The sequence below is a fragment of the Marmota marmota genome, unplaced genomic scaffold (assembly GCF_001458135.2).
Source record: "Marmota marmota marmota unplaced genomic scaffold, marMar, whole genome shotgun sequence".
Lineage (NCBI taxonomy): Eukaryota > Metazoa > Chordata > Mammalia > Rodentia > Sciuridae > Marmota > Marmota marmota.
Genome location: NW_026000026.1, coordinates 36,657,925 through 36,673,967, shown reverse-complemented (window position 1 = coordinate 36,673,967; position 16,043 = coordinate 36,657,925).

The following is a 16,043-nucleotide window of genomic DNA, read 5'->3' as shown; positions in this document are numbered from 1 at the left end:
CAGTTTTTTTTTTTTTTTTTTTGAGAATTGGGAGAATTTGAAGATGTCTACGAGGGTAGGTGAGGAAAGAGGTGGGCATTTGCATAGCTGGGTTAGGTGGTCAGAGAGATGATCTAAGTTGGTGTTAAATTTCTCTCTGAGTCACTGTCTCTGGGTAGTCATTAAAACTGTGCAGATTTGAGGAAGACTAAAGCCTGAGAGGAGAAAGCCTTGTGGACCACCATATCTACACACACAAGAATGAAGCTGTAATGAACTCTGGAAGTGAGAATTTGAAGAGGAAGGTTTTTAAAAAACCAGAATAGTGTGGTTTCCTAAAACTAAAGGAAAGTTAGTATTTTAAGGAGGGACTAGTCAACTAGCCAAATGGAGTTGTGGTTCATATTCAATTATGTGTAAAAAAAAATAATCACTGAATTTATACTCAAGTAGACCATTGCAGACACAAGAACCTCACTTGAACATCACTCCAGTGATGTCATAGGGAAGAAAGTAATTAGAATGGGTTAAGGCTCTGGTCCTCAAAATCACCACTGGATACACACGACTCTCCAAAGTGTATGGAGACAAATGTAAAAATTCTTTAAGAATTCCATGCAGATGATAAGAGACAGAAATGGAAACTGGAAGATAAGTGGTCTAAGGACAGTTACGATGAACTAAGGATAAATGTTTTGCATGGGACAGATTGGATTTGGATTTTTACCTGTTTTAAAGCTGTTGGAAGAAGATGGTTCAGAGTACAGATAAGAAGAAAAGATAATAATATAAGACTCCTAAGAAGCTGGGAGCAGGTATGAGTTCAGACATGGGTTGAAAGCATGGCTGTGGTTGGAAAGAGTCACCACTCCCACTGACATGAAAAAGAGTGGAAAAAGAATGAATGCAGATGGGTGTCGGTATGTAAACCTGATGTCCATTTGCTCCTTAAATGTATTTTAAGCAAAGACTTTGAGCCACACATTGTCAGGTGTTTGAGGTGCATCAGTGAATAATAAAGACAAAGATCTTATAGAGCTTAGACATTAAAGGGAATGTGGCTACAATCTTTTTCTGAGAAGTAGAAGGTCAGCCTCTTTAAGGGAGGAAGTTAGCTGTGGGTAGCAATGGCCTAAAGAAAAAAACATGAAAGCCTTGTCATTGGGAGAGAACTTGGCAAGTTTTATTGGGCATTGTTAGGGCCTTTTGAAGGTGGCACTTATGCCTTTTTGGGAGAGCCATTGAGTGGACTGGTGGGCACCTCTGTCGTGCACAGCTTGGTTATACACCCAGGGACAGCCAAAAAGGAAGGGTCATTTAAAAGAAGATTCTCCTGTAGTTTATTTTTCTCTGTGTGTATATGCACAACTTTATTTCTGCTCCTTATGATTTATCTCCTTTTGTGTACTTGAGAAAAGGTTATCGATTTTATTGATGTGTTCACATAATTTCCTTTTTCCTGTTTTCTCTAATACATTGTTTTTATCTTAATTAATACTGATTGATTTTCGTTCAAAGCTTCCTTCCCTCCACTTATTTTTATGACTACCTAGTTATTTTATACTTCTTAATAATAAAAGGCATTTAAGAGTTCTTTTTTTTTTTTTTTTTTGGAGAATGGGCTTTGTATCCATGCAGTTGATTTGTAAATATAATATTCTTTAATTTATTTACAATACTTGTAATTGTACCCCTTATTTTCCATTGTTACTTTTCTCTAGGAATTGAAAATAGGCATTTTTAATTTCCATTTGATTAGGATAAACTTTGGTTATTTTATCATTTTTACATATTTTTGGTTTTATTACACTGTGGTGAAAAATATAGGTCGTGTAATTTCTGTATTATAGAATTAGTTAAGTTTATATTTATGTTTGTTCATTTTGTACCAACAATTCTATTAGCTCTGAATTTTGACAACTTTGCTTCTTTTTTCCCAATTTGTAAGTGTTAGCATTCTCTTTCTTCTCGTTCCTCACTGTGTAATATTGAAGAAGTGGTGATAGCCGGCTTTTTACTTTTTTTTCCTGTCCTTAAATACTGAAAAAAATTCACACAAAATTTTTTTTTATATTTTTTTATTGGTTGTTCAAAACATTACAAAGCTCATGATATATTTTATGCTTGTTATATTGTTTCTTTCTCTTCGTCTCTTCCTCTCCTCCTTTCTTCCTTCCTTTTTAAAATTTAATTAATTAATTAAATTGATGTATATTTGTACATATTTATAGGGGCACATATAATATATGCTGGTTAGAAGTCAGAAAAAGGGGAATTCTTAAATATATTGAAGAGAACTTAAATTAGTACAGCCATATGATTCCCCCAAAATCTAGAAAAGAAGCTGCCTTGTGATCCTTGCTTCCTCTCTTGTCATCTTAAGATATTATTTATCAAGTTAACACAATTTTTTCTCCTCTTATGTGCTCAGGAATTTCTTTGAACAATTATAAAGAAAGTATGCTTAATTTTAGGCCACGTCTTTTCTGTATCTATTGAGATGATTTAAATAGTTTTCTCTTTTAATCTGCTTTTGCTGCCATTACTTATTTCTTCTCCAATTCTTTCCCCTGCCTCATGCAAATCCAAGTTTCTGAAATAAATCATTTCCCCTCTCCCTGAAGTACTTCTTTTAACATGTCTTACAAGGCAGAACTACTGGCAACCAATTCTCTCAAGTTTTATTTGTTTGAGAAAGGTTTTATTTATTCTTCATTTAAGAAGAATAATTTTATAAAATACAGAAATCTAGATTGGTCGGCATTTAATTCCTTTTTTTTCCCTTTTTAAAAATTTTTATTTTAATTTGTTATATATGACAGCAGAATGCATTGCAATTCATATTTCACATATAGAGCACAATTTTTCATATCTCTGTATATAAAGTATATTCACACAATTTGTGTCTTCACACATATACTTAGGGTAATGATGTCCGTCTCATTCCACCATCTTTTTTACCCCCATAACCCTCCCTTTTCCTCCCATCCCTTTGCCCTATCTAAAGTTCATCTAGTCCTCCCATGCTCCCCCTCCCAACCCAACTAGGAATTGGCCTCCATATATCAGAGAAAATATTCAACTTTTGTTTTTTGGGGGGGATTGGCTAACTTCACTTAGCATTATATTCTCCAACTCCATCCATTTACCTGCAAATGCCATGACTTTGTTCTCTTTTATTGCTGAGTAATATTCCATTGTGTATATATGCCACATTTTTTTTTATCCATTCATCTATTGAAGGGCATCTAGGTTGGTTCCACATTTTAACTATTGTGAATTGTGCTGCTATAATCATTGATGTGGCTGTGTCCCTGTAGTATGCTGTTTTTAAGTCCTTTGAGTATAGACAAAGGAGTCGGATAGCTGGGTCAAATGGTGGTTCCATTCCCAGATTTCTAAGGAATCTCCATACTGCTTTCCATATTGGCTGCACCAATTTGCAGTCCTACCAGCAATATATGAGTGTGCCTTTTTCCCCACATCCTCGCCAACACTTATTGTTGTTTCTGTTCTTATTAGCTGCCATTCTGACTGGAGTGAGATGAAATCTTAGAGTAGTTTTGATTTGTATTTCTCTAATTGCTAGAAATGTTGAATATTTTTTCATATATTTGTTGATCGATTGTATATCATCTTCTGAGAGGTGTCTGTTCATTTCCTTGGGCCATTTATTGGTTGGGCTAATTGATTTTGTGTGTGTGTGTGTTTAGCTTTTTAAGTTCTTTATATACCCTAGAGATTAGTGCTCTATCTTATGTGTGAGTGGTCAGAATTTGCTCCCAAGATGTAGGTTCTCTGTTCACCTCACTGATTGTTTCTTTTACTGAGAAGAAACTTTTTAGTTTGGATCCATCCCATTTATTGATTCTTGGTTTTAATTCTTGTGCTATAGGAGTCTTACTAAGGAAATTGGGGCTTAATTCCACATGATGGAGATTTGGGCCTACTTTTTCTTCTAATAGGCACAGTGTCTCTGGTTTAATTCCTAGGTCTTTGATCCACTTTGAGTTGAGTTTTTGTGCATGGAGACATAGGGGTTTAATTTTATTTTGTTGCATATGGATTTCCAGTTTTTCCAGCACAATTTATTGAAGAGGCTGTCTTTTCTCCAATGTATGTTTTTGGCGCATTTGTCTGATATAAGATAACTGTAATTTTTTATGTGGGTTAGTCTCTGTGTTCTCTATTCTGTACCATTGGTCTACCAGTCTATTTTGGTGCCAATACCATGCTGTTTTGTTACTATTGCTCTGTAATATAATTTGAGATCTGGTATAGTGATGCCACCTACTTCACTCTTCTTGCTAAAGATTGCTTTAGCTATTTTGGATTTCTTATTTTTCCAGATGAATTTCATGACTACTTTTTCTATTTCTGTGAGGAATATCATTGGGATTTTGATTGGGATTGCATTAAATTTGTATAGTGCTTTTGGTAGTATGGTCATTTTGACAATATTAATTCTGCTTATCTAAGAACAAGGGGGGATCTTTCTATCTTCTAAAGACTTCTTTAATTTCTTTCTTTAGTGTTCTGTAGTTTTTGTTGTAGAGGTCTTTTACCTCTTTCATTAGGTTGTTTCCCAATATTTCCTTCCTTTTTTTTTTTTTTGAGGTTGTTGTAAATAGGATAGTTTTCCTCATTTCCCTTTCAGAGGATTTTTCACTGATATACAGAAATGCCTTTGAATTATGGATGTTGATTTTGTATCCTGCTACTTTGCTGAATTCATTTACTAGTTCTAGAAGTTTTCTGATGGAATTTTTGGGGTCTTCTGGGTATAGAATCATATTGTCAGCAAATAGTGCAATTTGAGTTCTTCTTTTCCTATCCATATCCCTTTAATTTCTTTCATTTATCTAATTGCTCTGGCCAGTGTTTCAAGAACTATGTTAAATAGAAGTGATGAAAGAGAGTATCTGTGTCTTGTACCAGATTTTAGAAGGAAAGCTTTCAATTTTTCTCCATTTAGAATGATGTTGACCTGGGGCTTAGCATAGATAGCTTTTATGATGTTTAGATATGTTCCTGTTATTCCTAGATATTTTTTAGTGTTTTGAACATAAAGGGATGATGTATTTTGTAAAATGCTTTTTCTGTGTCTATTGAGATAATCACATGATTCTTATCTTTAAGTCTATTCATATGATGAATTACATTTATTGATTTCCATATGTTGAACCATCCTTGCATCCCTGGGATGAACCCCACTTAATTGTAGTGCATTGTCTTTTTGATATGTTTTTGTATTTGATTTGCCAGAATTTTATTGAGAAATTTTACATCTGTGTTCATCATGGATATTGTTCTGAAGTTTTCTTTGTTTGATGTGTCTTTGCCTGGTTTTGATATCAGGGTGATATTGGCCTCATAGAATGAGTTTGGAAGTGCTCCCTCTTTTTCTATTTCACAAAATAATTGTAGAGTATAGGTATTAGTTTTTCTTTATAGGTCTTGTAGAACTCAGCTGGGTATCCATCTCTTTCTGGGCTTTTCTTGGTTGGTAGGCTTCTGATGGTGTCTTCTATTTTCTTGGTTAAAATTGATCTGTTTATATTGTGTATATCATCCTGATTCAATTTGGGCAAATCATATGACTCTAGAAATTTGTTGATGTCTTAGATATTCTCTATTTTATTAGAGTACAAGTTTTCAAAATAATTTCTAATTATCCTCTATATTTCTGTAGTCTGTGTTTGTTGTGATATTTCCTTTTTCATCACGTATATGTTAGTGATTTGAATTTTCTCTCCTTCTCTTCATTAGATGGCTAAGGGTTTGTCAATTTTATTTATTTTTTCAAAGAACCAACTTTTTGCTCTGTCAACTTTTTAAATTATTTCTTTTGTTTCACTTTCATTGATTTCAGCTCTGATTTTAATTATTTCCTGTCTTCTGCTTTTGGTGTTGATTTGTTCTTCTTTATCTAGGGCTCTGAGATGTAGTGTTAGGTCATTTATTTGTTGCCTTTTCTTCTTTTAAGGAATGAACTCATGCAATGTACTTTTCTCTTAGTACTGTCTTCATAGTGTCCCAGAGATTTTGATATGTTGTATCAGTGTTCACATTTACCTCTAAGAATTTTTTAATCTCCTTCTTGATGTCTTTTGCAACCCATTGTTTATTCATTAGCATATTATTTAGTCTCCAGGTGTTGGAGTAGTTTTTATTTTATTATTGATTTCTAATTTAATTTCATTGTTATCTGTTAGAATGCAGGGTAGTATCTCTACTTTTTTGTATTTGTTAAGTGTTGCTTTGTGGCATAATGTATGGTCTATTTTAGAGAAGGATCCATGTACTGTTGAGAATAAAGTGTATTCATTTATTGAAGGATGAAATATTCTATGTATGTCAGTTAAGTTTAAGTTATTGATTGTATTACTGAGTTCTATAATTTCTTTGTTCAGCTTTTGTTTGGAAGCTCTATCTAGTGGTGAAAGAGGTATGCTAAAGTCACCCAGAATTATTGTGTTATGTTCAATTTGACTCTTGAACTTGAGAAGAGTTTGTTTGATGAACATAGATGCTCCATTGTTTGGGGCATATATATTTATAATTGTTATGTCTTGTTGGTGCATGGTTTCCTTGAGCAGTATGAAATGTCCTTCTTTGTCCCTTTTAATTAGCTTTAGTTTAAAGTCTACTTTATTTGATATGAGAATGGAAACCTCTGATTCCACAGTGCATATAAATGGTATGATTTTTCCCAACCTTTCACCTTCAGTCTGTGTATGTCTTTTGCTATGAGATGGTGACAACATATTGTTGGGTCTTTTTTTTTTTTAATCCAGTCAGCTAGCCTATGTCTTTTGAGACATGATTTGTATTCCCAGCAATTTTGTTTTATTTTTGTTATTTAATTTGACTTGGTTTTTGCTTTGATTAACTTTTCCTTTAGTGTAATATCTCCCTCTGCTAATTCTCATTGTTATTTTTTATTTCCTTTTCATAAAATATTTTGCCAAGGATGTTCTGTAGTGCAGGTTTTCTAACTGTAAATTCTTTTAATTTTTGTTTATCATGGAAGGTTTTTTATTTCATCATCAAATCTAAAGCTTAATTTTGCTGGATACAAAATTCTTGGTTGGCATCCATTTGCTTTCAGAGTGTGATATATGTTGTTCCAGGATCTTATAGCTTTTGGAGTCTGTATTGAAAAATCTGTATGTAACCTAATTGGCTTCCCCCTGTATGTAATCTGATTCCTTTCTCTCGTGGCTTTTAATATTCTCTTCTTATTCTATATGTTAGGCATTTTCATTATAATGTGACTTGGTGTGGATCTGTTGTGATTTTGTATGTTTTGTGCCCTGTAAACCTCTTGAATTTGGTTTTCCAATTTGTTTTTCATGTTTGGAAAATTTTCTGATATTATTTTATTGAATAGATTGCTCATTCCTTTGGTTTGGAACTTTATGCCTTCCTCTATCCCAATAACTCTTAAATTTGGTCTTTTTATGCTATACCATATTTATTGAATGTTCTGCTCATAGTTTCTTACCATTTTCACTGTGTGGTCTACATTCTTTTCAAGATTATATATTTTGTCTTCATTGTCTGAGATCCTGTCTTCCAAGTGGTCTAATCTGTTGGTGATGCTTTCAATTGAGCTTTTATTTTGGTTTATTGTTTCTTTCATTTCAAGGATTTCTGTTGGGTTTTTCTTTAGAACCTCTATCTACCTATTAAAGTCATCTTTTGCTTCCTGTATTTGCTTATGTAGCTCTTTGTCAAAATGATCTTTTGCTGCCTGTATTTGCTCTCTTATATCATCCTTTAATTCATAGAACATTTTAATTATGTACATCCTGAACTCCTCTGTAATTTCATCTGCTGTGCTAGCCATGGATTCTAATAATGTGGTATATTGATTTGTTTGGGACATTTTCTTCCCTTGTCTTTTCATATTGCTCATGTGTCTTCCTTTCTAGCTTCGTGGATCTGAGCCATTACTGCTTTTACCCTATAGGCTTATAGGGCCCCTGCAAGGTTCCAATACTTCACCTTTGAGGGGAAGGACAATGTTATATTTAAACAAAATACCACCTAAAAACAAATAGGTGTTATTAAGACCATTACAGTTTGGTCACAATGTTAAAAAATGGTGAATTCAATTATTATGTGCAATATAAATCAGCAGGTTTGTAAAAGGGTTTACAGTTTCTGATGGTAGACAAAGAACCAAGGGTGAGGTATAGGAAGATATGCTGAGGAGGCATACAATGAAAATATAGAATTATTATATCTTAGAAAGCGTGAAAGTGAAATCTAAAGAAGAAGGTTAGCAGAACAGAGAGGTAGTAATTTGGGGTAGACAAGTAAGGGGGAAGACAGTAGAGTACATTAGACACATACACATATATATTAAGAAAAATAAAAATTTTAAAATAGTAAAAATTGGAGAGAAAAGAGAAAAAAACAAAAAGAAGAAGAACAAAGAATATACAACACAACTGTAATATACTATTCAGTCATCTCAGTCCTCAATATCCTAATTCATGCAGAGAACTTGGTTTCACTTATTTTGGGGATATGAGGGTGGGAGAGTAAAGAGGGAGAAGAAAGAAAAAAAAATCTTGAAGGCAGAAAGAAGGATTATTTTGGTTGGAGATCAGTATCTTTCCTGCTTCCCTTCTTATCCCATAGGTTGGGTTGTGTGTTCTTAGTTGGTATCTCCGCCCTCCGAATGGTGGGGGTTACTAGGGTGTAAGGATTGGTCTTGGGTGCAGGACACCTGAAAGTGGGGTATGGCACCCACTGGTCCCCTTGGGAGACTGTACCTCCAGGATCTCCTTTGTGGTCTACTCCTGTGATGTGAGCACCAGGTCTTATCTCCTCATCTTGCCTGTAGAACTCACAGTTCCTGCCCTCTAAATTAGTCTCTAATGTGTATCTCCCTCACTCTCTCCCTTTCTACTTCCTAATCAGGAACCTTTCTCTCTGGGGGTCTTGTGTGTCGCACTCTGGTAGCTGCACACCTGTCATGGAGGGCAGTTTTGTATTGGGCAGTCACTGTGCAGGGTTAGGTGCTGCTGGGGTTTGGGGGGAATTAGAAAACTATGGGTACCTGGCTCTCTGGTGTTCCAAACTGGTAGTTGCCCCGACTAAAGATGGTGATGGAGGTGGCCCACGTTGGAGGCTGCTGCTTTCAGCAATGGGATGTTGGGTCTGGTGGGGGGAGCCGGGCGATGCCTTGTGCGATGCATTCAGAGATGAGCGATGGGGCGAGCAGCGCAGCAGCTGTCAACTGTCCATTTTCTTCAGAGCCTGTGATGTCCCCAGGTGCAGGCAGGCTACTGAGAGAGGGAAACTATGGCAGTAGCTGTAGTTATAGGGCCCCTGCAAGGTTCCAATACTTCACCTTTGAGGGGAAGGACAATGTTATATTTAAACAAAATACCACCTAAAAACAAATAGGTGTTATTAAGAGTCTCAAGATGGAGGGACTGAGGGAGCCCCATGTTTGTAGTTGGGGGTCCACATGGGAGTGGCATTTGGAGTTCTTGTGCATGGGGAGCAGCTTAGTGTCCTTCCTGGGAGCAGTGTCTGGGAATTCTGCACCTGTGCTGATGCTGGGGGTCCCACTATGGCACTCAGCACTCCCATGACGTATGTGGGCGAGTAGTCAGGAGTTCTTATCTAACACTGAGGTCTGGCATGGTGGCTGCGATTCCTGTATGGGACCAGCTGTGGATGGGACCTCTATCACTCTCAGCAAAGCAGTATTCCCACTAGTTGGGACCCGGGTCACAGAGCGACAGAGAATGCTGCCTCCCTCTGGCGTGCCATCTTGGAATCCCTGGCTTATTATTATTATTATTTAATACTTTAAATATTTCACTTTACTCTCTTCTTACATGCTTTCTAAGTAGTAAAATGTAAATTTTTCTTTGCTGCTCTGTAGGTATGGTGCTTTTATCCTTTACCCTCTGGAGTCTTCCAAATGTTTTTCCTTTATTTTGATTTTCTGCAATTGGAATCCGATATGACCAAGTATAGTTTTATTTGGGCATTTGTTTGCTTGGTGTTCTCTGAGCTTCCTGCATCTATGGTGTACTGTGAGACATTAATTCCAGAAAACTCTTAGTCATTATTGCTTCAACTATTCTTTCCATTTCTTTCTCTAATGCTCCTTCTGGTATTCCTACTACACACTTGTTAACACCTTTTGTAACAGTCCTACAGTTCTTGGATATTCTGTTCAATTGTTTTTTTCTGTGTTCTTCTCTTTTATAAGTTTATTTTGACATATCCCGAAGCACAGAGATTCTTTCCATAGCTCTCTCAAGGCATTCTTCATTACTGTTAGAGTTTTTGATTTTTATCATATCTTCAGCATTCTTGCTTAGAATTTCCATCTCTCTGCTCACCTTATCCCTCTGTTTTTGCCTATTGTCTACTTATGTTAAAACCCTTAGCATTCTGATCATAGTTGTTTAAAATTGCTGAGCTGATAATACCCACCTTCTTGCCACATCTCACTCTGCTTCCAGTGCTTTCTCCACTGCTTTGAACAGTGTTTTTTTCTTTTTCTTTTTAGCAGTCCTTATAATTTTTTGTTAAATGCTAGACATGACCTACTGGTGAAGGAACCTGGTAGATAGGCCCTTGGTAACGTGGCAGTGATGCGTCAGAGAGGGGAAGATGCAATAGTCCTATGATTTACACATGATTTGGTCCCGGTCCTTTAGTGAGCCTGTCCCTGGAACTATGAACTCCACAAGTGCTTCTCAGTTTTCTCTCCAACTTAGCTGGAACAAGATGATTAAAGGGGGTTAGAATTGGATTTTTCCTTTCCTTGGGCAGACTGGTTTCTGATGAAACCTCCATAGGTTAGGCTGAGATGAAATAGTTTCTTTTGAGGGAAGACCTTGGTAAGAACAAATTGTACCTACATATTTCCAAATGGCGACCTTACTTTTCTCCCTGATGGAAGCAGAGATTTTTCTCATGTCTTTACTGGGAAAGACTGGTCTTGCTCCAACTCACAAAAGCATCAAGACCTCCCTAAACTCAGCCTCCATGAATTTAAAACTCAGATCTGTCCACACTGAGCTTCCAGCAATTTGTCAATTGTATTTCAGATATTTTTACTCAAATAATGTATCTATCACACACACAAACATATAATGAAATTTTATCATACATATCACATATATACCAACTTCTTATAAGTATTATATAAATATACTACTTATATATACACACATACTATATCATATTATACATCACATCATATATATACCAAATTCATATCACTGTGACAGATACAACTTGATTGGAATGTGTTTTATTTTAACATTCTACTTAATTAGGCTTGCTAAAATTTTCTTTTGTATTTTATACATATGTTTAGAAATAAGAATTTCCTGTAAATTTCCACTCCCTGATCTTGTTTGGTGTATGTGTCACGATTACATCATCCTCATAAAAAGTTGTGGAATATTCTTCCTTTTGCTATTCTTTAGAAATGTATGAGTAATATTGAAATGATAGTTTCTTTGAAAGTTTGTTAGAACTTGCCTAAAAATCTTTCAAGATCTGACATTTCGTCTGTGGAGAAATTTTTAAAATACTGATTACTTATCTTCAATGGTTATAAGGCTACTCAATTTTTCTGTTATCTTTGGCTTAGTGATGACACACCATATTTTTGAGAATTAGTATATTTTGAATTTTTTAATACAACATTCTCCTGTGTGTTCTGAAATAGCTCTAATAGCTAAAATCATAGCTAAAAATTTTCTTTTATTCCTTAGGTTAATTTGGAACTCTGTGCTTTTTCTTTGAGCTAAAAAGGTAAATTCCTTTAGATACTATCTCTTTCTGCTATTCTAAGTGCTGGAGAACTATCAAACAGGTTCCATTTCTATGCAGGTTGTCTATCTGTGTAAACATGTCCTTCTTCATTCTGGATACATCAGGTAGTAGTCAGCATTTCTTCACTGTGGCCAAAATACATGACATAAATTTAAAATTAAAAAAAAAAGGTTTATTTTGGTTTATGATTTCAAAGGTTTCAGTCCATGGCCCACAGACTCCATTGCTTTGGGCCTGAGGCAAGGTAGAACATCATGGTGGAAGGTTGTGGCAGAGGAAAGGCATTAAGCCTGAGGAAGCTGGGAAGCAGAGAGACAAAGAGAGAAGGATCCAGGGGCAATATATAGTCATCTCTAAGGACATGTCCCCAATAAACTATTTTTTTTCATTCATGCTCCATTTACCTACAGTTTCCACCTCATCCCAGTATCCATCAAATTAACCCATAGAATGGATTAATCCACTGATTATGTTAGAGTATAATCCAGTCACTTCCCCAAAGCACCACCTATGGATATTGTTTCATTGGGAACCAAATCTTTAACATATGAGCTTTGGGAGGAATGTTTCTGATCCAAACCATAACATACAAGTAGACCGTATTTCCCAGCTTGCCTTGGATTTGGGTGTGGTCTTGTGTTGGTGCTCTTGTCAGTGGAAGATGAGCTAAGCGATGCACCTGCTTCTAGATCTGGCTTTTCAAGACCATTGTCACTAATGGATACCCATTTTAGTTTTTGTGTCACAAACAAAATGGCCTCCAAGACCTGGTGCCTTTAAACATCAACTACTTTATTATTTATTTCAATAGCCAGTACACTAGGCAGTACTTTGCTGGTTTTTCCTGGGATCCATTTTGTGACTGCATTACGCCCCACATGTCGGGGCTTTGATGTTCATTGTTGTCTGGAGTGCTAAAATTCTCCTCTCAGTAGATGGTTTCTGGTGCATTATCCTATTCCCCGTGGTCTGTATGTGACCCCTCTCTTTGGCATGGTTGCTTGATGTTATAATTTACGTCTCAATGTCCCTTGAAGGTTCATATGCTAAAGGCTACATCATCAGCTTGTGGGTGCTATTTGTGGAACCTTTTAAAGGTGGGGTCCAGTGGAATTAAGCTAGGTTTTTATGGGCATGCTCTTGGAGGAGATATTGGGACCCCATTCCTTTTCTCTCTCTTTACTTCCTGCGATACCACATGCTCCCCATCATACTGTTCTGTCCTGCCACAGGTCCAGAAGCAATGGGGCAAAGCTACCATGAACTAAAACTGAGCCAAAATAAATCTTTTATCCTTTAATTTAGTTATCTCAGGTATTTTGTCACAAAAATGGAAGGTTGACTGAAACACTTGGACATCCTTGCAACATGGTTATGCACCAACAGGGAAAATGTAGATGCTGCCAACCTTTTAAAGGATTGAGCCTCATCCAACTCACACTCAAGGGGAGAGGAAGTAGACTCCATCTCTTTAAATTTACATTGTAAAAGGGCATGGGCACAAGCAGCCATAATTCACTGGGGACCATTTTAGTACTCTAACAGGCTCTGCATATTTACATACAGGATTCTCTCCCTCTTCTCCCGACTGACAGGTAGATGCAGATGCTCAAAGAGGCCTTGTGGTTCATGAAATGAAGATAGAGGGGCCCTTTGTTAGAAAGCTCCTTGTCTCTAATCCCTGCCCTGTGGTATTAAATGTGTAAGCATGAGCTAACACTGGGTTGTGTTAAGCTACTGATATTTCAGGCTTTGTTTATTAATCTTACCTTAAAATTCAACTTTGAGCTAAACTAATAGCTTGAAGTTTTTCAAACCATGCATTTAGTATGAACTGGTAGCAAACCTATGACAGGAATATTTTGTGAACATAATCTTTCAGGGGGTATTTTTTCTTTTTCACCCAAGCCAAGGTCAGAGATAATCAACTTTTCTTGTTGATCCATGTAGTATGAACTGGGAGAGGGTTGAGAGAGAGAGAGTGGGCAGTGAAGATGGATTTTTCTTTGTTTCTTGTTTATTGTTATGTACAATTGCATTATTGTATCCCATTGTGGATCTGTTTTATGTGTGTGGCTTTGTCTCCTGATTTCAGCAAATCCCTCCACCAATTGAAAACAACAAATCTCAAGTCCCTTTGGATTTGGCAAATGCCCTTAGCCTGATGTTGGCCTTGACTCTCTGCTGGCCTGTCTGAATTGCTGCTCTTAATCAGTGTTTGGCCTGTGAGAAGTCCACACTTTCTATTCACTCATGGTTGCATTTGAAAATATGTTATTTATATTTTGGCTAGCATTTAAAATTGTTTTCAGTAGGAGGGTCAGTCTGGTTTTGTTATGTTTAATGCTGGCAGGAAAAGAACGGGGCATTTGTTTTTAAATGCATTTAAATTTGTGACAAATTTATGTGTTTCTCTTAACTTTCATGGATTTACTCATTTCATTTGGCTTCTGTGAATTTTCTATTCACATCCTTTTTAAAAATTATTTTTAAACTTATTTTTGTTTTGTATTGTGTTTTAAACTAGACAGTACTAAGTGTACTGTACCAAAAGTTCTGATGATATTCCCATGCAGTGCAATATCTTCTCACTAGTTACATTCCAAACCACCAGGAAGGTCAAGACTGACAACACTCCGCCTTTCCCTGTACAATGGGTCCTATTAAACAAGTCTATTTCTGCCTTTAAGCCCTCTCAGAGTTCAGTAAAATTTGTCTCATTCCAGTGGATTCTATTTTATTTGCTGTGCAATTTGCTATGAATTCTAGGTTTGCCCACATTTGCCTAATTCAACCTTTTCAGCACTCAATATATGTATTAGATTGAGATGTCTTAGCTGCAGACCCTGAGACAAAGTGGTAAATAGTTACTTGGGTGGTGATTCTAAACTCACTTATCCAATCAAATTCTGTTTACATAATGAACAGGATATAAATGTGAATCTCCAGGACACAAAGGTCATAACCAATCAGAATTGGGTTGCACATTATAGTAAGATAGATGCTATCTTAGTCCACTAATTCCTCTATAACAAAATACCATAACTGGGTGGCTTGTAAATAGCAGAAATTGATCCTCATAGTTAGAGTCCAGAAAGTACAAGATCAAGGTACCAGAATGGTCAGGTTCTAGCAAGGGTCCTCTATCAGGCTACAGACTGTCACTTTCTTGTTGTGCTCTTACGTGGTGGAAGGGGCAAATGAGCTTTCTTGGGTCTCATTTGGTTTTTTGATTATCTGTTTTTGGTACTGGAATTGAACCCAGAGGTGTTTTTACCACTGACCTACATAACCAGGTCTTTTTTTTTTTTTTTTTTTTTGGAGACAGTATCTTGCTAAGTTGCTGAGGCTGGCCTGAAACTTGTGATCCTCCTGCCTTGCTTCTCAGTTGCTGGAATTCTAGGTGAGAATCACTTGCCCAACTCCTTGGAACTATTTTATAAGGGTATTAGTTTCATTACAAGGGCTCTACCATCATGGTCTAATCACTTTGCTAAAGCCCTACCTCCTAAAACTGTCACTTGATGGTCAAGACTTCAACATTTGAATTATGAGGGACACATTCAGACCACAGCAGATGCCACTGACAAAGTTTTCAATAAATAGTACCCTGTTTTATAATCATTAAAGTAATAGTAGTAATAATAATGATGGTTTAATAGTTATTGAGCATTTTTATGAGCCTTTTATTAAATAATTTATTAATTATTATTTAATTAACTTAATTCTCAAAAAAAAATCCAATGAGGTATCCCATTTATTTTATTTCCATTTAGTAAAGGGAGACACTAAAGAAGAGAGAGATTGCTTAGTCTAACATCACACAATTAGTAATCAGTAGAGCAAAATGTGAACCCAGGCACTACAAAAAAGTCCATGTTCCTAAATCCTATGCCATTCATTGTCTTGAGTTTATCCTATGTTTTAAGCCATTGTGGAAAATATGGAACATGTAGAAAAGTAGAAGGGAGAAATGGCACTATAAATTTTAGTCAAACCATGATCCTAGTGAAACCTATGAGGCAATCTGTTTTATAGGAAAACAAACAAACAAACAAAACAAGACAAAACAAAAAAACTGTCACTTTAATAAACTGGGAAAATTACTCGAGGAATTTTAGCTGAAAGGAGGAAGAAAGAAAGGCATTAAAGAGTCAGGAGAGAGAAAGAAGAGGGAGAGGAAAGGAAGAGGTAAAGAAGGACAGAGGGAAGTAGAACGAGGGTTTAAGTCAAATTTT